This window comes from Drosophila suzukii, chromosome X, assembly GCF_043229965.1.
Source record: "Drosophila suzukii chromosome X, CBGP_Dsuzu_IsoJpt1.0, whole genome shotgun sequence".
NCBI classification, from domain to species: domain Eukaryota; kingdom Metazoa; phylum Arthropoda; class Insecta; order Diptera; family Drosophilidae; genus Drosophila; species Drosophila suzukii.
In genome coordinates, this window is record NC_092084.1 from 29295459 (window position 1) to 29322592 (window position 27134).

General features: G+C 36.5%; 2 protein-coding genes across 3 annotated transcripts in view; one reads left to right on the forward strand and one right to left on the reverse strand.

The window, feature by feature from the left end:
* Positions 1 to 27134, reverse strand: part of LOC108007883 (chaoptin) — a 381371-nt gene that overhangs the window by 84540 nt on the left and 269697 nt on the right. Inside the window, exon 6 of the mRNA XM_017071652.4 lies at positions 25781 to 25814. The gene's annotated coding sequence lies outside the window, so the exon portion shown is untranslated. The remainder of the gene's footprint in view (positions 1 to 25780; positions 25815 to 27134) is intronic.
* fog (folded gastrulation) overlaps positions 1 to 27134 on the forward strand; it is a 51039-nt gene that overhangs the window by 14690 nt on the left and 9215 nt on the right. The window contains exon 3 of one of the 2 annotated variants that reach the window (XM_017071653.4): positions 10262 to 10397. The gene's annotated coding sequence lies outside the window, so the exon portion shown is untranslated. Of the gene's footprint in view, positions 1 to 10261; positions 10398 to 21857; positions 21878 to 27134 lie in introns of those variants that run through there. The other variant, XM_065868341.2, reaches the window with a different exon arrangement.

Here is a 27134-nt window from a genome sequence, read left to right on the forward strand (position 1 = left end):
TATTATTTGTACAAATAAATTCCGGTTTATTCGTTAATCAAGTGAAATGCTCTCAAACCAACATCATTGTGTTGTTTTATTAGTTAACAATACTTAGTAAATAAAAATGTGTTCTTGTAATCACATACCTCTTCTAGGATTAGATCCCGCAACGGCAGGCGGATGTCCTAACCGCTCGGCCACGCTTGCTCTAACGCGGAGATAATCATGACATATAGAAGTATTTTCAAGTTTATACCTCATTTCAGTACAAAATGTACACGTTTATAAATTTAATTCTTAATAGTAATAGTATTAAATTCGTTGTGTTATTGACTATTTGTAAATTATTCTTTACTCTAGAATGTTTGTACACGAAATGAAAATATATTTTTAGATTTTTGTGTACTTGAGTTAAGTTCAATTTTTTTTACTGATCAAAATAATTTATTCCTTATTTAAGCATATTAAAACCTGATTTTTCTGAAATGAAGTAATGTTAGTGATCAATTTAAGAATGTTTGTGATTATCCAGAAAAATCTTTTATTTAATATATTTAGTAGCAATTATACATGTTTTGTGCTGTTTATTAAATAATGCTTTTGAATCAAGCACATTTTTGCAATTTTGGGCTTCAGAATGATTTTTTTTTTCAAGAACGCTCAGCGTATACATTATTTAAACAAGCCCAAAAACAACTTTCCGAAATAACGTTTAAATCGCATTAAAATTAGGATTAGGATTTTTTCTGAGTAAGCTGTTTTTGGAACCTTAAAAATTCGCTTTGGCCACAACATTTTTAAAGCTACAGATTAAAAATTTTGCATGTAGATTCTAGTAGTGCCTATAAAACCCATGCTGGTTTCAGCCAAGTGCCACTCATATAAACGGTCATTATTAAAAGTAAAATTGGCATTCAGGTTCTATAAGTGCCTATAATGTCAATGTTTGCTTTAGCCAAGTTCCACGCTTAATTAAACGCCAGCAAATCGCAAAAGTGTTCTCTCTTTTTTATTCTTAAATAATATATTAAGGTGTTCTCTTTTAAGAATGTTAACAACAAATCGAAGACCATTTGGGCACTAATAGTAAAATGCTATTAGCGCGTAGCGCTCCAAGACTCACTGGTTCCGTGATGAAATATTAAGACTACTAAAAAGTTTGTGTTTTGGGTTGAACTTACTTTTTTAACTAATACCTTTGCTAATCTTCTATATGAAATATTAATAAGTTGGAATTCTTTAATCATTACAAAAACAATATCTTCTGAAAACGTAATATTTACAGTATATATTAACGTTTTCTATTAAATACAATAATTTTTTTTCCAAAAGTGGACAAAGAGAAAGATGTTATAGAATAATTACACATTCAACTGGGACATGACCGACTTAAAGAATACCAGATCTGCAAACAATGGGACCTCAAATTCGAAGCAATTGAGACAGCAACACCAGCCACTCACATAGTATTATGCGAGTATGTGCACTGCAAAATTATGTGAGAAATTTATTAAAATGGTTGCGACAGCGAAGTGCAAGCAAGCAATTTGACTGTGGCCCTTGAAGGTACCCCCTTTTTGAAAACCCCCTTGGGCCATCACCCCTGCTTGAGAATGCAGCGCGGTCAAAGTTTGCTGCAGCTGCAACAGTTGTTGCTGGTGTTGCAGTGGCAGCTTCTGCCGTCTCTTGTTTGCTGTGTGTGTCATCTTTTGAAGAGGATTCCAGTGAACTGATGGCGCCCTCAGCGTAAGGCGGAGTGGTGATGGTTTGACCACAAATGCTGACAGGCCGCTGATTCAAATGTGTAGTGAGAAAACTAAAAATGTTTTTTTTAATTAACTCCTTAAAAAATATCTGTCTATACGGTTTTGCCGTTCCGAAAATTCGTCGGCCCGCCATCCAAATCTGACCGATTTTTAATGCGGTATTCCAGAAAAAAGAAAAAGTTTACTCTTCTTTTTACAGTAATTATTTTGGCTTTGTTGTCTAAAAGTCGTATCCCATGAAATTTTATCTTTCAAACATTAAAATTAGAAGATAATATTAATAGCAATATACATTATTAAAATACACTCCTTACAATTATAAAATTATGTAAATTTTCAAAAATCTTTCAATGATATCGTAGTTTTTTTCTGAAAATATATACTGAGGAAACTAGAGAACGAAAGACCAAGAGCAAAGCTGCTTGTTTTCACTATATTTTCTTCTCACATTTTCTAGTACAAATGTTTTCGAAATCAAGCGTACACTGGGCTTGGTTTTCTGAAAAAACATAGGTCGATCTCGTATATTGAGAAGCAGAAATCTCGAAACCAAGCCCAACTTCTTCTTGGTTGCGAAAAAAATGAGAGAGACATTCTCTCTGAAATCTTTCGGTAAGCTTCCGAAGTACATTTCGAAATTAAAATGCGCCACATACCCGCGATCTCAATATATAGTTATGTGGACGGCCGATAATTTAAGCGTTATGGGCGTTAGAGTGGGCGTGGCAAACTTTTTTTGGGTCACTCGATAGGTATTGACGAGACAAATACATTTCAGTTAAAATTTTTATTTACCACAAAAACTATGAGCGCCACAGTTTTGGGCGGTTTGTGTGCGTGTCCAACTTTTTATGGGTCAATCGATTGGTATTGACGAGACTAATACCTTTCAGTTAAAATTTTTTTTTAATCATGAAAATTCTGGGCGCCACAGTTTTGGGCGGTTTGTGGGCGTGGCGTAACAAACTAGCGCTGCATACAAGGCTCGGATTCTAAATCTGAAATCCCAATTCTACATCTTTGATAGTTTCCGAGATATCCGTGTTTACACTTAAGATTTTTTGAAGTTTGTGGGCGGCTTGTAGTCGTTAAAGTGGGCGTGAGACATTTTTTTGGGCTAATCGATATGTATTGATAAGAACAATCCAATGCAGTTTAATTTTGTATTTATAATTAAAAGTCATGGTATTGGGCGCTTTGTGGTCACACTGCTGAAACAAACCTGCGCTGCGCAGGAATCTCTAGAATATGCATTCCTAATCTTAATAGCCTAGCTTTTACAGTTTCCAAGACCTCCGCGTTCATCCGGACGGACGGACAGACAGACATGGCTAGATCGACTCGGTTAGTGCTTCTGATCAAGAATATATATACTTTATGGGGTCGCAAACGCTTTCTTCTACCTGTTACATACTTTCCGACTCTAGTATACCCTTTTACTCTAAGAGTAACGGGTACAATAATGGTGACCTGCGCCGTAATTTAAAAAATTTATTAAAAGACAAACATTGACTTTCAAATATCTGTCTGCAGCACGAGCAGAGCAATATAAAAGTTTTTAAACGCTGTTCCAGATTTATGTAGCACTCAAAGCATATTTCTGCCTACATGGCAGAAGAACCACGTCCCTTGGCCTATTATATTTGGCCTTTTCATATTTATACCCTTGCAGAGGGTATTATGATTTCAGGATCACTAGCTGCAGCAGAGTGCCACGCCCACATTAACGCCCACAAACCGCCCAAACCTGTGACGCCCACATTTTTCATGCCAGATAAAAAATTTTAACTGAAATGGATTGGTCTCTTTGCCACGCCCACTCTAACGCCCATAACGCTTAAATCTGTCTACCGCCGGTAGGTGGCGCATTTTAATTTCGCTTTGCTGCTTGCATATCTCCATTTCTCTTTATTGTTATTTCAACGTGTTCTAAATTTTTTGTTTTTGTGCACAAAATTGTTTAAAAATCCAATACTAAAAACTTGCACAAAAAAGAAAAACAAACGTTCACTCGACGTGGGCTCGAACTCACGCCATTTAGATGATTTTGAAAGTTTATTTCTAGTATTTAGAAAAATAATTTTATGAGTGTACATTTACTTTGAATGCACATTACAAATTTTAAGAAGTTAAGGGCGCTATCACATTTATTGAGTGAGCGTTGTGACACTTTCAAAAGTGTTAAAAAGCCCGTAGAACTGATGACACTTTTGAGAGTGTCATTACGCACCATATTACAATATATTAAAAAAGTGGGCACTGGAAAAGTTTTTTGTGTTATGGGCGTTAGAGTGGGCGTGGCACCCTGCTGAAATAAACCTCAATAATCTTCATGTCAAGTCCCTACCGTCTAGCTTTCATAGTGATCAATGACTACCAATACCCATCAACATGCCAAAAATGGTTCAATTGTCTAGCAAAGAAAATGTGCACTCCCGGAAACAGACGATTCAATTTTAGCGATCGGAAGCGCTTAGTACGAGAAAAAATAATACTCTAAAAGAGTATAAGTGTACGCAAAATCAGTATTCCTCTTTTCAAAAAATTATTGCTGGAAGTGAGTAAATAATACTCAATGTGAGACTAAAATAATTTCCTCTGTGTGTGTTTAAGAATTATGAACGCATCCCATAATTAGGATAATTAGATAATATATTTCTCAAAGTGGATCATGTAATAAAAGAAACATCAGTATTGGGGGCTTGGAACTTTGAAGCGGTCAATGGTTTTTTGATGCCAAGCACTTAATTTGATGCTGCTTAATAATCAAGGTGTGCGGAAAACAGAGACTGGAATTCATTGGTGGCCAATATCCACTATCCAATGGCAACAGGCCAGTGGATCACGACCAAGCCTTCTGCGAACGTGAGCGGGCGAACTGGAGTCGTTGCGTCCCGGCTGCAGACAAGTGACGGCAACTGCAGAAACAACAGTGATAAGGGCAAGCATAGAAAGTTTAATGACTCCAGTGAACTAAGCAACGCAGAACGACCTCTTCTTGGTCTAATCGGAATGGAAACACAAATCACTTCGAGAAAAGTTGAAAAATCCAGAAAAGGTATAAAACAGGGGAATACAATTTACGAGCCGAGAAAATTGACCTGCATTAGGATAAAGTGATAAAGTAAATGCACCTATATGTTTGAAAAAAGCCCTACACTACAGCAAGTAAGTTATTACTTGCAGTATTGAATTTGTTCTATCACTTTGTTGAATCAAAAACAGCTAGAGAGTATGCATGTCTACAAAAAGCAGATTGCATCGCCATGTTCCTATAGATCGCTTTCATATGTCATCGTTGATAATAAATGTGATTTAAGCCCCACTCCGCTCCCTTTTGGCCCGCGGAGACCCGCCACATACGACTCGTGTTTTTGGCTGCCCATGACATCGGAGCTGGTTTATTCCATCAGCTATAGACTATAGAATATAAGCGATGATGATGACCGGGATGATGATGATGCTGTCTCCTTGACATTATCAAGAAGTCTTAATTGAGCTTTAATCGTGTCTTGGTCGCGGTTCTTTTGGAGATTTATAAAGCTTAAGAAGAATCAAAGACTTGTATAAAGTTGGATACTACTGCTTAATATATAGTAACTTTTGATCAGTTTTCTTAATTAACAAATTATGGGAATTTGCATGTCGTTTTTATACCCGTTACTCGTAGAGTAAAAGGGTATACTAGATTCGTCGGAAAGTATGTAACAGGCAGAAGGAAGCGTTTCCGACCCCATAAAGTATATATATTCTTGATCAGGATCACTAGCCGAGTCGATCTAGCCATGTCCGTCTGTCCGTCTGTCCGTCTGTCCGTCTGACCGTCTGTCCGTCTGTCCGTCTGTCCGTCTGTCTGTCCGGATGAACGCTGAGATCTCGGAAACTATGAGAGCTAGGCTATTGAGATTTGGCGTACAGATTCCTGAGCTTCTTACGCAGCGCAAGTTTGTTTCAGTAGACTGCCACGCCCACTCTAACGCCCACAAACCGCCCAAAACTGTAACTCCTACAGTTTTGATGCTAGATAGAAAATTTTAACTGAAATGTATTGTTCTCATCAATACCTATCAATTGACTTTAAAAAAAAGTTTGCCACGCCCACTTAAACGCCCACAAACCGCGAAAACCTGTGACGCCCACAATTTGCATGCTAGATAAAAAATTTTAACTGAAATGTATTGGTGTCGTCAATACCTATCGATTGATCCAAAAATAAATTTGCCACGCCCACTCTAACGCCCATAACGCTTAAATCTGTCTACCGCCGGTAGGTGGCGCATTTTAATTTCGCTTTGCTGCTTGCATATCTCCATTTCCCTTTGAGTAACGGGTATCTGATAGACGAGGTACTTGACTATAGCGTTCTTCCTTGTTTGTTAATGTTTTTGGATGGCTTCCTAGAATTTGTCCAAAGCACGTTGTACACGTAGATGTGCATTTTTTAAAGAGAGAGCGAAATTTACCTAGCACAAGTCCATGCGAATTAATAACGCTAATCATAAGTTCACTCGTCCAAAAATTTGTCTTGGTCCCGAATAAAATAGCTCGTTAAGTATGAGAGGTTGAATTCACTTAACGCTTTCTTCCTCTCATTTCCCGTGGTATTTTTGTAGTCGTTGAAGTTTTCATTGTTCATAAATTTTAACGGCCTTATAATCATTATCATTTAAAAGTCTTCGTCGCCAACTCGTTGTGATTGTTGTTATTGCAGTTGTTCCCCGTTTTTATTGCCAAAAGAAAACAAATAAAAGAATTGCGTTTAATTTAAACATTTTTTGCATACGAGCGAATTATGAACGGCAGTAAAAACATTCCGAAAAAACACAAAAATTAATAACAACGTCTGACGATTGCAACAGGCGCTAATTTGATTTTTGTTGCTGTTACGACGCCTCAGCAACTTGCAATATTGCAGCAATTGTTTTTGCCTCTCTGGGTTTTATTTTCGTATATTTATTTTTTTCGTTACCGTCTGGCAGTTACATTTAAACTTGTTTTTGGCACTTGGCGGCATTTCTCACTCGTTTTATTTTTATTATCTTTTTTGATTTGCTCTTCGCTGGCTTTCTTGATTACTCGCTTGATTTCTGGACAAGTTTTACCGCTGGGGCCCTAACCACCCAAACCCGACTGCCGGGTGCGTTATGCCGCCCCATAAGAAAACACGGACTTCAATGTTTATTAGGAGAAATATAGAATTTCGGGCCTCTGTGCAAATGTCTGTTCAGTTAGTGAGCCGCTTATGCTAGGTGTTTTTTAAATATTATTGTAGCATTATTTCTCAACATATGTAGGACACAATTTCTTACTGGTGGCTTAACATTAAAATCCAAAGCTTGCTCGGTTTTCAAATGAACAAATGAAATTACGCTGGAGGTGCGTGCGTGAGCTAATTTTAATTCACGAAAGGTAACTTTGCGATTCGATTCTCAACTAAAGGGAATGTGAAGGAGATAGAGATATGCAAGCAGCAAGAGACTGTTTTCGAGATTGCACACTCGCGTCACCTATCCCCGAATCCTTCATTTGCTTACAATATATATGATGGACGTTGATGCACTACGAGCAGGATTTTAGTTACAACTGATTTAATAACGTTAAGTAAATAACATTGATAATTATCAAAACAAGAGTGAATGCTATAGGCGAGTGCCTTGGCTATCAGATACCCGTTACTCAGCTTAAGGAAGCAATAGGGAGATGGAGATATTTGTACAATCAGCAATGCGAGATTGTAAAGCGCCACCTACACGCGATTTCAGTATATGGTAATGGTCGTTTGTGGGCGTGGCAAACTTTATTTTTAGGTCAATCGTAGACCAATACATTTCAGTTAAAATTTGTTTTCTAGCCTGAAAACCGTGTCCGCGACAGTGTTAGGCGATTTGTGGGTGTGGCAATATTTTGTTTAGGTCGATCGATAGGTATTGACAAGACCAATACATTTCAGTTAAAATTTTTACTCTGGCATTAAAACTGTGGGTGCCATAGTCTTGGGCGTTAGAGCGGGACATTAGCGTAACAAACTTGCGCTGCTTACGAAGCTATGAAATCTATATCTGAAATCCCAACTCTCTTCGATTGAGCAATAAAAAAGTTTGCCACGCCCAAAAACCGCCCACAAACTTCAAAATATCGTAGACATGAACGCGGATATCTCGGAAACTATCAAAGATAGAGAATTGGGACTTTAGATTTAGATTCCGTAGCCTTGTAAGCAGCGCAAGCTTATTATGAGAACATGCCACGCCCACTCTAACGCCCAAAAACCGCCCAAACCTGTTTCTCCCCCAATTTTCATGCCAGATAAAACATTTTAACTGAAAAGTATTAGTCTCGTCAATACCTATCGATTGATCCAAAAAAAAGTCTGTCCACCACCCACATACCCATAGATTGAGATTGCGGGTAGGTTGCGCAATTCAAATTCGCTTTGCTGCTTGCATATTTTCATTTCCCTTTGATCCCTTTAGCTGAGAAACGGGTATCTGATAGTCGTAGTACTCGACTATAGCGTTCTTCCTCGTTATACCCGTTACTCGTAGAGTAAAAGGGTATACTAGATTCGTCGGAAAGTATGTAACAGGCAGAAGGAAGCGTTTCCGATCCCATAAAGTATATATATTCTTGATCAGGATCACTAGCCGAGTCGATCTAGCCATGTCCGTCTGTCCGTCTGTCCGTCTGTCTGTCCGGATGAACGCTGAGATCTCGGAAACTATGAGAGCTAGGCTATTGAGATTTGGCGTACAGATTCCTGAGCTTCTTACGCAGCGCAAGTTTGTTTCAGTAGACTGCCACGCCCACTCTAACGCCCACAAACCGCCCAAAACTGTAACTCCTACAGTTTTGATGCTAGATAGAAAATTTTAACTGAAATGTATTGTTCTCATCAATACCTATCAATTGACTTTAAAAAAAAGTTTGCCACGCCCACTTAAACGCCCACAAACCGCGAAAACCTGTGACGCCCACAATTTGCATGCTAGATAAAAAATTTTAACTGAAATGTATTGGTGTCGTCAATACCTATCAATTGACTTAAAAAAAAGTTTGCCACGCCCACTTAAACGCCCACAAACCGCGAAAACCTGTGACGCCCACAATTTGCATGCTAGATAAAAAATTTTAACTGAAATGTATTGGTGTCGTCGATACCTATCGATTGATCTAAAAATAAATTTGCCACGCCCACTCTAACGCCCATAACGCTTAAATCTGTCTACCGCCGGTAGGTGGCGCATTTTAATCTCGCTTTGCTGCTTGCATATCTCCATTTCCCTTTGAGTAACGGGTATCTGATAGTCGAGGTACTCGACTATAGCGTTCTTCCTTGTTTTTTTTTTGCTTTTGCACTTAAAATTGTTGTCTAAAAATCCATTTCTAAAAGCTTGCACAAAAAAGAAAAAACTAGTACAACCAGACTATAATAAACAAGGAAGAACGCTATGGTCGAGTACCTCGACTATCAGATACCCGTTACTCAGCTAAAGGGACCAATAAGAAATGGAAATATGCAAGCAGCAAAGCGAGATTGAAATGCGCCACCTACCAGCGGTAGACTGGTTTAAGCTTTATGGGCGTTATTGACGAGACCAATACATTTCAGTTAAAATTTTCTATCTAGCATGAAAATTGTGGTCGTCACAGGTTTGCGCTGTTTGTGGGCGTTAGAGTGAACGTGGCATATTCGCGTAACAAACTTGCGCTGCGTACAAGGCTACGGAATCTAAATCTGAGATCCGAATTCCCTATCTCTGATAGTTTCCGAGATATCAACGTTCATATTTACGATTTTTTGAAGTTTGTGGGCGTTACAGTGGGCGTGCCAAACTTTTTTTTGGGTCAATCGGAAGGTATTGATGAGAACAATACATATTAGATGAAATTTGTATTCTAGCATAAAAACTGTAGGAGCCACAGTTTTGGGCGGTTTGTGGGCGTCAGAGTGGGCGTGTGCGAAAGAAGCTCAGGAATCTGCATGTTAAATCTCAATAGCCTAGCTCTTATAGTTTTCGAGATCTCAGCGTTCATCCGGACGGACGGACAAACGGACAGACGGACATGGCTATATCGACTCGGCTACTGATTTTGTTCAAGAATATATATACTTTATGGGGCCGGAAACGCTTCCTTCTGCCTGTTACATACTTTCCGACGAATCTAGTATACCCTTTAACTCTACGAGTGACGGGTATAAAAATGTTGACTCTTCGTGGGCTCGAACTCACGCCATTTAGATGATTTTGAAAGTTCAACGCATTAGACCGCTGGCCACCGATTTTCAAATTTAATGGCGATTTTCTAGTTTTAAAGGCTATTTTAGATGACTTTTATTTCTTCGAAATATGACCATTTTGCTCTAAATATGAGAAAATATTAATAGCATATGCTTTGAAAAATTCGCCTTAAATTATAAAAAATTTTAGGGCGATTTTTCTAGTATCTAGAAAAATAATTTTGTGAGTGCACTATTATAATTTAATTTGACTGCTTCTCTTTTTTAATTGCAGAATAACCCAAACACGCAGCAACCATAAGAAGTATTGGGCATCCTGTTAAAAGATTATCTGCCAGACTGGAAAGGACTGATTTCATTGCCTCTCGCCAACTTCATATATCATTTGAATTTATGTGACCTGATTTGAGGTGAGAATTCGTTTAATGGCCAGATATATTGACCAATATCAACAGATGTAGTCAGCTCCAATTTTTAAGAGACCCTTTTGATTAAGTTTGGGTCAGTTCGTCCAAATTCCATTCACAAGTTTAGGTTTTTAAAGACCGTGCTACATTCGTTTATTATGTGAAAGCATGTTCTTGTTATTTGAAATTTAAATATGAATGGTTTTAGTATAGTAATGTTTGTAAGGTTTTTTTTATTATGTTGAATTGACTACTTCAGTGTGTATACCCTTGCTGAAAGTATTATAATTTCAGTCAGAAGTTTGCAACGCAGTGAAGTGATTTCCGACCCCATATAAACGGACATCCGGCAGTTTGTCTATCTACCCGTCGGTCAATCCGTCCGTCTATCCGTTTCTGGTCTCTGAATTTTAAGGGGTTATATAATAGAAATATTTTATTTAAATTCTGTTGTGTTTTAAAGATCGGAATTTCGACCTTTTTTAATTAAAAACAAGAAAGGAAGGTAATTTCGGCGAGCCGAAGTTTCTTTACCCTTTCAGGTCGTTACCGTGGGAGCATTGCATGTACAGAGCTTTCCGATTAAAGGAAAACTAAAGCTAATCACAGAAATATAAAGATAATGTTGCATTTTAATTTACTACCGTAAGTAAACGAAATATAAGGGTCTTTGTATTATTTTAACATTAATTATTCGATCGTTCCTGTGGCAGATTAATGATAAAATCGTCCGTTTCTTAAAGATTATTTGAAATTCTGAAATATTAAAGGAATGATAATCCTAAAAGTAGAAGTTAATATGTCAAAAAACACCAATGTTATAATTTTTGTATATTTAAAAAAAATTGTTCATCCTTCTTATGGGAGCTTTAGGACATAGTGACCCGATCCGGCTCGTTCCGATTTTATATACTACGTGATATAGAAACAAGACTTTTGGGAAGGTTTAATCTCGATAGCTTAGAAACTGAGAGACTAGTTTGCGTAGAAACGGACAGACAAACATAGCTATATCGACACGTCTATTGCTGCTGATGAAGAATATATACACGTTATGAGGTCGTAAACGTCTCCTTCACTTCTGACTGAAATCATCTGCAAGGGTATAAAAATACAAGTAACGACGCTATAGTTATTTTCATATTATTTTCCCATTAATAATCATATCGTTCCTATGGCAGCTGCATGCTTCAGTCGTCCGATTTCCTACATATTTAATTCAGAATTCTGAAACACTTAAAAAATTCTATATACCGGAGAAGAAGAAAACATGATAAAAAAACCAGGAAGCACGCTATAGTCGAGTACCTCGACTATCAGATACTCGTTACTCAAACTTTTTTTCGATATGAATTGATAAAATCGATACTATTAAGCAACAATTTTTATTCTAGCAAAACTGTGGGCGCCACAGTTCGACTCTAAGTCTAATGTTTAGAGTATGGTCTTCAAAACATTTATTGATCACTGTTGGACGGTAGTCCACGTAGTGGCGAACGCGCACCAGGAGAGTGTGCGAAGCCGACCACTATATATAGCCTATATATAGTGAAAGTGTAAAGCTAAAATTTATAAGATTGAAGCTGTTGGGGCCGGTGGGGATAAAAGCGCTAAGCTAGAAGTGCATTTATTTAGTCGAATTTACAAGAATTTTTTTCAACAAAACTGATATCAGAACTTTTGTAATTTGATCAAATTTAACGCCAAGTGATAATATTGAAACAGATTTGACATTACAGAAGAGATTTAAAATGCTCAAGTACACCATATTTTTAAGCAGTAAGTCAGTTTCCTTGCTAAAAATATATAAAAATGATTTCCTCGTAACTGCAATCGCATACTTTTTAGCTTGCCCAGCGCTAATAGCAAGGAAACTGACGTTATGCATAACAACTTGCACCAAATTCTTACGTTCCCCAACACTGAAAATTTAAAATAACGTTTAACGGCCGCTGCTCCCGAATACTGAACTTGGGTATATACGTTTAAAAATCTGTTAAAAATCGATTTACCAACGGATTGTCGTGATCTATGGCGCATATTCTCCGTTATGGTTCAGCCTTCAAGAAAACAACATAAAACTAATTTCGGTTTTTACGCGTGTATTTTTAAAGAAGCCATTTATGCCAGCGTTTTTGATTTTTTTCCTAATTTTTCAACTTTGACGAAGTGTAGCTTTTGAACTAATGAATGGAACTTAATGATGTGTATAAGAAAGTTAAAGGGCATTCTATTACCTGTAAAATGAGTCCTTAATGACCGAATTCGGTTTATCACAACTCGAGTTAGAAAATAAAAAAGTGCGAAAAACGTTTTTTACACTTAAAAAAAAATTGGTACCATAGAAAAAATTTTAAGTGCCCTTTTCTTAATCAGGGAGATGTATCTTACCGGAAAACAAAGGTTTCCTGAAAGGCGTATTTCATCAATTTTTTTTTGTAAACTGGTGTTATATGTTAAGCCTTTCACATACAACCAATAAATAAATCTGTTGAACATCGTTGGGTTTCGAACCCATTCAACCGCATCATCAATTTCAGTTTGGATAATATTCTCGCATTTTGTCTCGGGTTCAGTCGATTTAATGATATAACAATAAACATTATTTATCAATTAAGCTGTTACATTAAATATAATTCAATTCAGTGCTGTTCATATAATTTTCCATAAAAAACAGCACAAGCCATGGAGTTCTTGCCACGAAAATTTATGCGAAAAGTTCAATTGCGTTCAAATGTGAATAATTCGAGGTTATTGTTCTTGCTGCCCGTTATCAATGCGACTGATGTATTTTAAGAAATTTCCTAATGAATTTTGTATGTGACAATTTATTTATTTATTGATTTACTTTGCATTCAGCAGCGGAGCGAAAAGCGCGAGCTCTGCCCATCCTGTGAATAGACTGGGGCATTGCAGATACATAGATGGGCACTGTGAGATTGTTTTTACATCCCCATTGATTTCCATTCGAATCGTGTCAAAGGTGTTGGCAATTTTGCAGTCAATTGGTATTAATTGAGTGTGAACACAAAAATATTTTTGTAAATTGCCGGGACAGTCGAGAGGCTAGGAACGTTTTGTGACCTCTTGGGGCGGCTCCCAATGTTGTTGTTAGCCGCGCCTGTTGTTACCGCAAATGTGCCGCGCAATATGCAAATTGATTTGCCGAACAATTCATTTGAAAATACGTTGCGTAAGCCGCAAAGCTGCAGCCCGCAAAACACAAAACAGAACAAAAAGCGGCCAAATCGAACTAAAAACCCAAAAAAAATTGATGAAGATTAGCAAAAATGTTTTCAGAGCCAAAACAAAATTGGCCAACTGAAAAGGTTACAAGCAGATCACGTAACTTTTTGCTAATTAATAAAAAAAAATTCTTGATTGTTTCCAAAAATCCATTCAATATTAAAAAGTACTCTGCTGTAATAATAAGCACTCTGCTGTAAGTATTAATATTTATATCTTTCAGAAAATGATTTAATTTATTTTGCAATGTAATCAATGCTCAAATCCTATAATAATTTGCTAAATATTGTTCATTTTTTAAATCATCCTTTACACATATAAATTAAGAAGGTATATTGTAATCGTTAAAACGTTTGTAACAGGTAGAATGAAGCAGTTGCGACCCTACAAAGTATATGTGTATGTTGTTAATCAGGATCCCAAGCCGAGTTGATCTAGTCTTGTCCGACTGTCCGTCTCTCTGGCGGTCTGTTTGTCTGAGAACTCGGAAATAGGGTTGTCGAATTTTTTAAAAATATCATATCGATGATATTTGGTTTTTGAAAAACTATAACGATATTTGAAAATATCAACTTAAAATATCGGTATATCGATGCTATTTTATATTTTTTCAAAATATTTATAATTTAATGGGAGAGGACATCACAGGCTGCGCATTTAAATTTCACAGCGCACAGTTAACAAAAAAATAGTGAGTTTAAGATTCAGTAATATATCTGTCAACTATATTTTTACCCAAAACCCAGTATTTTTCAAAAGCCATTTACTTGCATGCATATCCTCATCTCCCTCGCACTCCCTTAGTGCGTTCCTTCTATTTCGATATAGTCGAGTGCCTCGACTATCAGATACCCGTTACTTAGCTTTTAAATTGAAAATTGATAAAAGTTAAGTTAAAATGTTAAGATGACCGCTTTGAAAATTTTTTTTAGGCCAATCGATAGGTATTGACGAGGCCAATACGATTTGGTTAAATTGGTTTTTCTAGCATCATATTCGCGTAACAAGGTATCTGAGATCGACTATCTGATACCCCTTACTCAGCTAACCAGCTGCAAAGTAAATACATAGCTTCGAGCAGAGACAAAGAATCACCGGTGTTTACATATTAATTTACTTTTTATTTTTATGTTTTACGCTTATCTATTTTATCTACTGACTATACGTCATTGACGATGTTCTTTCTAGAAACAATTTTAAGGTCATTACTTAATAACTAATGGTTCGATATTGACAATTTTCGGCGTGCCGGTAGGTATTGACAAGCGGAATAAAATAACATTTATTTTAAATGTGAACTTTTAAAAATGTGGTCGCCAAATTGGGAGGGAGGTTTTTGGGAGGTTTGTGGGCGTTACGGGCGTTTTGTTGAAACAAACAAGCGCTCTTTACGAAGCTATGTAATCAAAATCTGAAATACCGACTTTCTAGCTATTAAAGTTTCCGAGATCACAGCGCCTACACGGACAGACGGACATGGACAACCATACCGGTTAAAAGCGATAAGCTATGGGGTTGTTATGCAATATTTCACTGTGATTTGCATTCATTAGAGAATATTGACGGACGAGCTGGTTGAATTGCGCCATCATCACTCTTTTTCATGCGGTGCGCAATTGAAAATATCTAAACAAACGGGCCAAGTACCGTTTCAAAATCTTTTTCTCCATTCAGCTCACATGGCCAGTTAATTTGGCAATTTTTCAATGTTTACACCACGTCGCCCACAGAAGCAAAAAAAGCAAAAACTCAACATTTAAACAATGATAAATGGCATAAATAAGGTTTGGCCTTGAATTGTGCACCACATACGCGAAAAGAAATACAAATCAACGACGACGACTACGTAAATAAATAATAAACAATCGTTTTCTCTTTCCCATTTAATTATACCCGTTACTCGTACATTTAGAAAAAACAAAAACCATTGGGCTTGTTTTAAGCCCAAATGGGTTCAATATTGAAATTGAAATGGCCTCATTTATTTTTGGCCTGTTTTTCGGCCTATTTTATTTTTATGCCTGCTACTCGTAGAGTAAAAGGGGCTTACTAGATTCGCGGGAAGTATGTAGCAGCGTATGAACGCTGAGATCTCTGAAACTATAGAGTGTTGCGACTTGCCATTCAGATTCTTGGGCTTCCTGCGCAGTGAAAGTTTGTTTCAGCAGGGTCCAACGCCCACTCTAACGCTCTAACATACGATCATAAGACGGAAACCTATTTATTTGCGATTGCAAAAATGCTGTTTTCACTAATACGCCACCAAACCGCTAGGAGCGCTATAGGCTAGTTGGCGCTGTAGTGTAGGTGGCGCTATAGAAGAAAAAGATAGGTGGCCCCATAGGGTACGTGTGTTAGTGAAAAAAACAGAGTTTCTTTAAGCATATCTCCATCCTTCTCGCACTCCCTTAAGCTGAGGTACTGGTATCTAATAATCGAGGTTATCGACTATATCGTTTTCTCTTGTTAAATCATACATATTACTTTACGTCACAACTTCCGAGTAACAGTTGGTGTTTCTTATTGTGCAGACAATGAATGTATATGTATACAGTAATATTAATAATCAGTCTCGGAATTTGCTCTTGGGATGACTTTGACCAAAAAGTTGGCGCAAAAATTACCAAACCTATTCAATTTATAAGTGTGTCAGCGGTACTAGGGCGCAAATTTGGGCCAAAACAACCCAGGTAAATATGTATGTATGTACATATACGGACGTATTATTAGATTTGACGTAACAGTTTCTTGCGACGTATGAAAGTAGCATCATTATATTTCCAAGCGTAGCTTGTAAGGCATGGTGACAAAGTGTTTGTAGGGTCCTTTTTAATTCTTTTTTCTTTAAGAATTCGAATTTTTTCGTTAGCCAAGATCTGCTTTCCTTATTTAAGCTGCAAAAGCTTGTAACAAGTTACAATTAAACGAGTCGATCTAGCCATGTCTGTCCGTTTCTACGAGAACTAGTCTCTCAGTTTTATATAAAATAAAAAAAAACTTTTCTTAAATTGTTTTTCTATTTCTACTAAAGGGGTAAAGCGTTTTTTTGACAATTTTTGAATTTTGAATAAAATTGGTTTTTAAAGGGTCGACTATATCTTCTCTGTTTTTTTTGTGGAGTATTGAGTTTTTGGTATAGGTAACATTTAAATATAATTGAAAATACTATTTTAAAATTAAATACCGTATTTTGTCATACCAGGGGCTTATAGATCATTTTTTCTGTACTTTGCCATTTTCGTCTACTTTGATTTTATTTTCAATATTTGTTAAACTCGTTACGCGTAAAGTAAAAGGGTATATTTAATTCGTCAGAAAGTACGTAAAAGGTAGAAGGAAGAAAGTTTACGACCTTATAAAGTTTATAAATTCTTAATCAGGATCACTATTCGAGTCCAGCTAGCCATGCCCGTCCGTACGACCGTATGAAGGCTAAGATCTCAGAAACTATAAAAGCTTGAGAGTTAAGCATGCATATTCTTGAAATTCTTGGGTAGTTCAAGTTTAGTGCCACAGCCACAACGCACCTTTAAAGTATTTGTTTAATAACAAGAAGTAGCAATTTTGGAAAAACGCATTTAGCAAATATAAACATCGAAAATCAAAATGAAAGAATCCAATTGAATATGTAAAAGTGTACCTAGATGTGTAGCCATAGATAAAGAGATGAAGGCACACGATCGGTGAGTTTCTTGTTTGATGAGAATCGTCGAGACGATGTCGACACTAACGGTGTTAATTGAATTGCAAACACTGTTTTTTTTCTTTCATTTCCATTTGTATTTTGCCAAGCGAAATCTTAAAAATTGGAGTGAATTTCACTTTCGACGAGCGGCAGAAAGAATTCAACTGCTGCCAAGAGATTGTGTGCAAGGAACCGGCTTTTAAAGAGAGGTAGATGTATAAAAGAGAATCAAGCGGAGACGGCACCCCTAAAAAAGTAAATCCTGAATTTTAGATGGTAGCTCGTGATGTGAAATTGAGAAAAGGTTAACTATTTTTTCTATATTTGTATACCATTGTAGTGGGTAATAGGATTTATATATATATTCTTGATCAGCATCACTACAAAACAAGAAAGGAAGTTAACTTCGGCAAGCCGAAGTTTGTATACCGTTGCAGTTTTTATTATTAAATTTAATTCCAAATTCTTAAAACTACAAAAAATTATATTCCCAATAGTAAAAGACAATATGTCAAAAAACACCGAAGCTATAAAATGCTTCATATTATTTTCCCACCAATTTTCAGATCGTTCCTATAGCAGCTATATGATATAGTCGTCCGATTTTGATAAAATTAAATTCGAAATTCAGAACTAATTACAGACAGACGGACATGGCTAGATCGACTCGTCTAGTGATTCTGATCAAGAATATATATACTTTATGGGGTTGGAAACGTCTCCTTCACTGCGTTGCAAACTTCTGACTGAAATCATAATACCCTCTGCAAGGGTATACAAATTTTATGAGTAATATTGACCAAACAGATAGTTACCCAACTGTAAAAAAGGTTGGAAACTGTTAAAAATAATGTCGTGCATTTTATTGTGGCTTTGGTTACAATTTAAAAGTAAAGCTACCGTAAACTAGTAAGTTGTGGGTATTTTGTTGTTGTATCTATTTCGCTGGACAAATTGACAAGTCGATGAGTTTAATTATTATATTGGTCCATTTTTTTGTGCACATATGTATACTCTTACACTCTTGATTTTTTATATATTTAATAAATCGAATAAGTAACAAAAAATTGGTTCACTATATCTGTAGATGTATTTTTTTAACGACTCTAAAAATAATTTGATACATAAAAAAAAATTGTTTCAATATAATTTAATGGTGTCATAAAAACTATCGGTATTTATACCCGATACTCGTAAAGTTAAAGACCGTATGCAATACTGATATTAGGAATGCAGATTCTAGAGATTCCTGCGCAGCGCAAGTTTGTTTCGTTTGTTTTAATGCTAGAATATTTTAACTGCATTGTATTGTTCTCATCAATACCTATCGATTGACCAAAAAAAGTTTGCCATTTAACGCCCACAAATCGCCCACAAACTTAAAAAATCCTAAGTATAAACGCGGATATCTGGGAAACTATCAAAGATAGAGAATTGGGATTTCAGATTTAGATTCCGTAGCCTTGTACGCAGCGCAAGTTTGTTACGCGAATATGCCACGCCCACAAATCGCCCAAACCTGTGGCGCCCGCAATTTCCATGCTAGAAAAAAATTTTAACTCATATGTATTACTCTTACCTTATTCCTATCGATTGACTCAAAAAAAGTTTGCCACGCCCACTCTAACGCCCATAACGCTTAAGTCTGTCTGCCGTCTACGTAACCATATATTGAGATCACGGTAGGCGGCGCATTTCAATCTCGCTTTGCTGCTTGCATATCTCCATTTCCCTTTGGTCCCTTTAGCTGAGTAACGGGTATCTGATAGTCGAGGTACTCGACTATAGCGTTCTTCCTTGTTATACTCTTGCAGAGGGTATTATGATTTCAGTCAGACGTTTGGAACGCAGTGAAGGAGACGTTTCCGTCCCCATAAGTATATATGTTCTTGATCAGCATCACTAGACGAGTCGATCTAGCCATGTCCGCTGTCTGTCCGTTTCTACACAAACTAGTCTTATTTCTTTTGCAGGTAGTATATAAGTCGGAACCAGCCGGATCGGACAACTATATTTTATAGCTCCCATAGGAATAATAGAAAAAATTGTTTTTAAAAATTATATTGTTGGTGTTTCTTAACATATAACCTCCTAGGCCCGGAAATAAAATTTTTTAATTAGTTCTAAATTTAGTTTAATTTTATAAAAATCGTACGACTATATCATATAGCTGACATAGGAACGTTCGGAAAATTGGTGGGAAAATAATATGAAACAAATTATAGCTTCGGTGTTTTTTGACATATTATCTTATACTATTAGGAATATAATTTTTTGTATTTTTAAGAATTTCGAATTCAATTTAATAACTATACCTGCAAGGGCATACAAACTTCGGCTTGCCAAAGTTAACTTCCTTTCTTGTTTCATACTGAGCCGAATAGGGTTGTACTTTTTATCGCTCAATAACTTACAAACGGTAGTTTTTATAAGAAAAAGTGGTTTAGATAAAAAGTTAGAGAATCTTAAGAATTATATAGTTTAAAAATTTAAAAAGAAATCGTTCGAACCAATTTTGAGAAAATAGACAGTAAGTGGTATAAATAAGCTTTTCTCCACAACTTTAAATCTATTGTATTTAGAGAATTTAAGCAAAGACAACGTGATTAGCATACCAAATCTTTTTTCAGCTACTTATACCACGTATCTGTAGCATATGTTGTTTGGAAACTATAAGCCTTTAAAATCTATCTTTTTTTTATGGATTTCTCGGTAAACTAGCGGGTTTTTCAAAAAGTTTTAATTAAGACCCTAAAAACAAAGAGGGATTGATACAAACCCCCAAAAGAAGGGACTAACATTTTGCAAAGACCCAAAAATCTGGTTTTTGGAATAATCTTTGAACGGAGCATTGGATTTGAACAAACGAATGACATTCGACGCATATTAACTGTAAAAAACTTGGCTATTAGTCTGGAGCTTTTGTCCTCGCCGGTCGCAACAGCCCAAACAGCAATTTTCAAAATTTTCACTTTTACACACACCGCTTTTTCTCCCAAATCTATTGAAATTATTAAAGTCTTGGTAAACAAACTTTTTTGTTTTTGCACTACCTTTCGATTGGTGTATCACTCGTTTTGAGCGGACCAGATTTTTAATTCTGCGGCTTTATATAGTAGTGCCTTCGCGCACTCTCCTGGTGCGCGTTCGCCAATACGTGGACTGCCGTCCACAGTGATTTTGGGCCTCTTACCCGATTCACTGCGGATTTAATAAGCAAGCTATAAAATGTTTATATCAACTTTTGTGACGAAAATTTATTATACGATCTACTTAATAAATACACTTTCTAAATTTTTTACATTCGGCACGCTGCAATTCTATATTCCTGTGGTTTAGCTGTACAAGTTTGATAAAGCGTGTCGAATGAGAAAAATTTAGAATGTGTATTTTTTTTTTGTTGATCGTAGAAAACATTTTCGACACAAAAGTTGATATCAGAACTTTTGTTTGTTGAAGGTGCGATCGTAACTAGATTTTTACCTGGTAAAGAGGTGTTTTTGTTTGATTTAACATACATATATGCTAAACATATAGTCGTTACCTCTCAGGGATTTAGAAAACCCTTTTTTAAATAGCCGACCTTAAAGAATCTAGACTAAACACTAAAAAACCACATGTCTCATTGATCTCAAGATGTGTTCAAATTGGTTCGCCGACTTAACCAGTAATGAACGTATTATTAAGACGATTTCCACCTTTGTTGCATCATATCATTTGTTCCGTTTTCAGAAATTCGACCTAACCAGCGAAGAAAAATAGCGGAGATAAGGTGTATGATGTAATGCATTTTCATGGCCAAGTTTGTTTCTTTTTCGCTTGTTCGGTGCTATCAGCAGAGGATGCAGTGCGGATACGTATACTTGCGCTCGCTTGGCAAGGACGCCCTTATCGCTCTTATTAACCATGGGTTTCGCGCTGTCTCCCTCTGTAACAATATTATTTCTAGGCTGCTCGGCAGGTAGATACAGATTATAGATACCAGATAAGGTGTTCTACCTGTCCTAAGGATCAAAACAAACAAGTGTGGCAAAGATTTACCGCCAAATCGCCAGAGCACAGAAATACAGATACTCATTCCGACACAGATACTGCTGCAGACACAGCCACAGCTACAGGGCACAGGTTCACATTCAGACACTTTCCCATAGCGGGTTCTTTGCTCTTTGGTTCTTTATATTGCGTAAGTTTATCTTCAGCGTTCTCTTTGTATCTCTCAGTCATGAAAATCGATGTATCTACGTATCTTTGTATCTGCTGTGTACGCTCGCTGCTCTCGGCCAAGATTTTGTTTTGGTTTCTCTGTGATTTTTCTTGAATTTTCCACTCAGTCTGTATTCAGATCTTCAACTATACAAGTCGCTCAAAATAAAATTTTCAAATCTCGAGCTAGAAATCTGGTCTTTGTGCTTTATTTTTAAGTGAAATTTTGTGAATGGAAGGACAACAAATTCAACTACCACTAATTGGACTATTAAATAAAAACTATAACCCGTTTCGATCAAAATCAAATGCAACGATTACTTCAATTTTAAAATATCAATAATACAACGTGAGTAAAATGGGAATTGTGCGGAGAAAAATAGATCGTCTTTAATTCACAGATCGTCTCGTGTTCATTTAATATTTCGCGTGGGCTTGTAAGTTTGCACGTGACAATAACGGCTAAAGCTCCAAGAAACAATCGTCTACCAAAACTCTTTTGCGTCATTCAAAGATTGGGCCTACATCTTAGCCATATCCCCGCCTCCCGAGGAATCCATTGTAAAGCGATTCATAAATCAGGCTTAGGTGAGGGCAACAAATTAGACTCATTCACGATACTTAGTACTAATGCTAATACCCTGCCCGAATTTTCTATGGGGATACGTTTGTGTGGGGAAGCAGATTGTATCGTTGGAAAATGTTAGACACTGAAGTGAAAATGCGTGATTTGACCATATTTTCAGAAATCCCGGGGACCTTTCTCAGTGTCATAATAACAATAAAAAGTTTTAAAATATATATGTTAACTTAGCCGAATCTGTAAAACAAATCTTCTAATTTTACAAAAAATATTTTAAATTGATAAGAACATTTTAAAACCTGGTAATAGCATTCCTAGATTTGAGCTGAGTTAAAAACCAAAGTCTTTCTAAAAATGATAAAAATCGAATCTTATAAAATCATGCTGCGATCTCTTCTTAGGACTTTTTGTAAATATTTTAACCTCTTTGGTGTCAACTTAGTTTTTGTATATTCTAACCGTAACGTTTTCATTAGTTTTCTTTCCTAAGCTACATTTTCATCAATTTCTAACCGTGGTATTTTGTTCGTCTATTGGTTCGGTGAATTCCGATTTTTCTCTTCCGCTGATTGTTGTTTACTTTTTTCTGGCTTTTCATTTTATTGGGATCAACTTTCGTGCCTGTCATGACGTTTTGGGGGTTTCATGTCGTGCTCTTGCCTAAGTGCTACCAAAATGTAAATCGATTCGAGTGCGAATGCGTTTTTATGATTTCGGCACGCGTCTGCGTGCGCATATTAGTCAGCTTGTTTGCGGCCTGTGCCAAACCAAAGCGTAGAACCCATTGGCACCGCCGACACTACTCTATCTTCAAGACCATGACCACACCCACACCACAGACCAAAATAAAGCCAAATGGCAGGAGGAAAACACAAGCCACATCGGTGTCATAAACAATTTTCAGTCGGACGATCTGCGTGCGTGTGCCCCAATTAGATCAGCTTTCCTCGGGTTTCTTTGGGATCCTCAGCCACTCAGAACTGCATTATCTATTTATTATCGATAACTTTCACTCTCAGCCTGAGGTTTGGCAACTGCGAACTTATCCCGCCCCTTTGCGACCACCTGCTGCGTTTAATTGAATTGAATTTTGATTCGACTCGTTTTCCCACTCTCCGCGTGGTAATTGAAAACTAATTGCGTTTCTCACGCCCGATTTTCAGACGCATTTCGGTTTGTTTGGAATTCAATTTACGATTTGAATAGTTTATGATGGGAAAGAAAAACATATTGGGCAAATTGGCGTGTGAAGTGTTTGAGCACGTAAGAACCAGGCGATGATGAGTGGGTAATGGGCTTTTCATTTCCGAGCAACGAGAAAGGGAAGGAGATAAACAAGAAAAATGAGATTTGCAATTGAACAAACACCATCGATTGTCTGCGGGTTTGGGTACTGTGAAATGTGCTGGCACTAACCCCAGAAGATGATGTCAGAATGCAGATTTTTTCTACCGATAGGACCAAGGGATCCCAAGCAAATTCCGGAAACCAATTTCGTACTGTTTTCATCAAATTAATATTCCAGTTAAAATAAATTGAACAAAAAAATTGAAAAAAATATGTCCGCAGTAACGAGAAAGCCCCTTCGTTGCTTTTAAACAGCTTTTGGTGGCTAATTGATTGTCCATTTTGTCAGAAGAAACAAGGAAGAACGCTATAGTCAAGTGCCTCGACTATCGGATACCCGGTACTCAGCCCAAGGAAGCAGAAGGAAGGTAGAGGTGTACCTGCCCGCGATCTCAATGTATGGTTATGTTGGCCAACAGACAAATTTAAGCTTTGTGGGCGTTAGTGGGCTTTAGAGTGGGCTTTTTTAGGTATTGATGGAAACAATATATATCTGTTAACTTTTTTTGTTAATGCAAAAACTTTTTTTAATGCTAAAGCTTCAGCAGCAAAAATTTTAGGCGGTTTGTGGGCGTTAGAGTGGGCGTGGCATGTTCACGTAAATAAACTTGCGCTGCGTACAAGGCTAAGGAATTAAAATCCGAAATCCCAATTCTCTATCATTGATAGTTTCCGAGATACTCGCGTTCATTTATATGTTGTTGTTTGTGGGAGGTTTGGGTTCGTTAGAGTGGGTGTGGTAAATTTTAATTGATAGGAATTTATGAGAAAACGAAATTTCAGTAAACAAATTTGATCTAGCTTTAAAACTTTAGGAGCCACAGGAGCCACGAAGATAAGGGATCTGAATCTGAAATTTGAACCCTCTAGTTCTTACAGCTTCCGAGAGCACAGCGTTCACATGGACATGCGGATGCTGATTTTTATATATGATTTATTTTTAGAAAGTGTGTTTATTTTGTCGCATGTAAAATTTCTTCGTCACAAAAGTTCATACTAGAACTTTTTTATCGATCGTCACTATTTGTCTACCTCGTTAAGAGGTGTTTTTGTTTGATAAAACAAAAGCTTTAATTTCAAATTCGCTCAAAATTGTTTAAGGATTTAATTTTAGGGCAGCAGTTAAGCGGCAATAAAAACTAATGACACCACCCCGAACCACTTGGAGCTGCCGTTGCTGCTTTGCATGTTGCTACTGTAACCACTTATTGCGCATAAGCAACATCTACCACAGCAACAGCAGTCACTTGTGCTTCACTCTGACTCAATTCGTTCTGTTTCAGTTTGTATTTTTAATTTTTACCCAACAACCAAAATTATCGCGAAGAAACCCGAGTTCAAAAACTGGTTGAGACTGTAAAAAGTGGACACGTGCGTGGGTAATGGCCTCCTGAAAGATACTTAAAGTCGGTGGTATTAACACAGTCAGTATGCAGCAGTGCATTTGCACACTTTTTTTTTAGCGCGTACAAGTATCTGTGTTTTTGTATGGCCAAGTATTTGGTGATACAAAGCACTTGCGGTTAATTGAACTACTTTGTCGATAAGATCACAAAGTATAGAAAAATGTTCAGAGACGAAATTATTTTAAGCCGGTGACTAAATGGATTAAACATACTCTTTAATATTACTCGTAGAGTAAAAGGGCATATTATATTCGTCGAAATGTATGTAACAGGTAGATGAAAGCGTTTCCGACCCTATAACCCCTGTTTTTAAAGCTTTAAAGTCCACAGTACCACCTTGAGATCAAAGCACATCGTTTCCAAGATTTATGCTCATACCTATTTTGACAATATTACCACTCTTTCGCCGAATATCCACGTAAGATGGCTCTCACTAAAACTATTATATCTGGCGAACAGAAGACTCGATTTAGATAAATCAAAAACAGGTGTATTTGGCTTTCCATGGCTGATTACGAGAAAAATATATGATTTTACTAGCCAGAGATGACCACGCAATATCAAATTAAATTATCTATGGCTCTTCTCTTAATAATTTTAATCATATTCTTATTATATTTAATAAGTTAATAGTTAAAATTTTTGTAACTGTTAATCGTAAGGAAATTATACTTCTCTGTGCGTTTAAAGAGTGTGGCACATAAATTTTAGTGATTGATTACTTTCCTTTAAATGCCTGTTAATTTAATAATATGACCATTATTTAAAAGTCTTTTATATTTGATTGTTTTAAATATATTGTATTGATTGACGAATATCTCGGCATAAACTTCCATAATGTGTTAAGGTTGCATAATTTGGAAATGATTGCTTAAGTGAACTAATATTATAATTAATTATTTATAACTTTACTCACTTTTAGATTAGGGCAGACATCCTAACTAAAGGTTCTGTAAAGATAAGACAAAACGTGGAAAATTAATTAACGTCCAGAATAAAGTTAGAAAATGGGATGGCTCCTTCGTCCGGGAAGTGGGACTCTCGATCACGGCAAAAACTCGGCTCTTCAAAGCTATTTTAATGCCTAGTCTACATTAGGGTATACACTTCTGGGGCACTGTCTGTAACACGTCTATAAAAAGGTTTGAATTCTGCCAAGCCAAAATTTTAAGAATTATGATAAACGCCACATTCTCTACAAGAAACATTACAATTTTTCGAGATCTCAAAATTAATCTTGTTTGTACATCTTTTACCAAGACTGCCACTCGCTACAGATCAAGACTCGTCTATCACACAAACAGACTTGCTCTCACACTTTTCAGACCTAAGAACAGAAGAAGAGTAAAAAGGTTGCTCCCATCAGACAATTAAATGGTACACTCATTCCAGACATAGACGCATAGACTGTCACACTGCCCAATTTTTGTGATGGGTTTTTTTTAATTACTCTACATGTTAGTTTTACCATGTGTGAAAGTGAATTGAGTTTCACAAAACACACAAATAATACTAATTATTTGTTTATCGAAAAAAATAGTCTGGAACAATTTCGTGCGAGTCGATTAGGCTTAAAGTGATCGATTATCGATTTTGATTCCCTATATGTTTTGACTGTATTGTAAACTGAGAGTCCCTATAAGCCGAATCTTGTTAAGCTTGAGCAAGTTATATATGAACATATATGTACGTATACGTACACTCACTGGGTTTCAGATCCTTTCAGTCTACAATTAAGTATTAATAATTCCTTAATCTAGTCATACTAAAACTTAAAACAAGAACGATATAATAATATAGTAAGAAAGTTGTAGGCATAATTTAAGGATGAATAATTCTTAAATCAATATACATATATTGTATGTTTAAATTGGGTTTTTGTTATATGCTAGTAGGAGAAATAAGTATTGGAAAATGAAGTAACCGAGATGTGTCTAAGCCATATTAATATTTTAAGTTACTTACGACTTGACGCTCACGGGCATTAACACTGTGTAATTTATGCGCCTTATATACCGAGCACTTTCAGAACAAACAGTTGGGAATTATTAGATATTTAAATCCAAAATGTGCTCAATATGAGAAGTTTTACCGCACGAATGTTCTTAAACATAAAATTGTTCTTAAATTAAGGCTGTTTGTACTTGATTTTAGCACGGTGTTTTTTCCAGATAGTATGAATAAATGGTGGCAGCGGGCGGGTAAATGATTAAGAGGACATGACGCGCAGCCCGAAAAAGTCAAAACCTGAGGGATCATGTGCACGCATT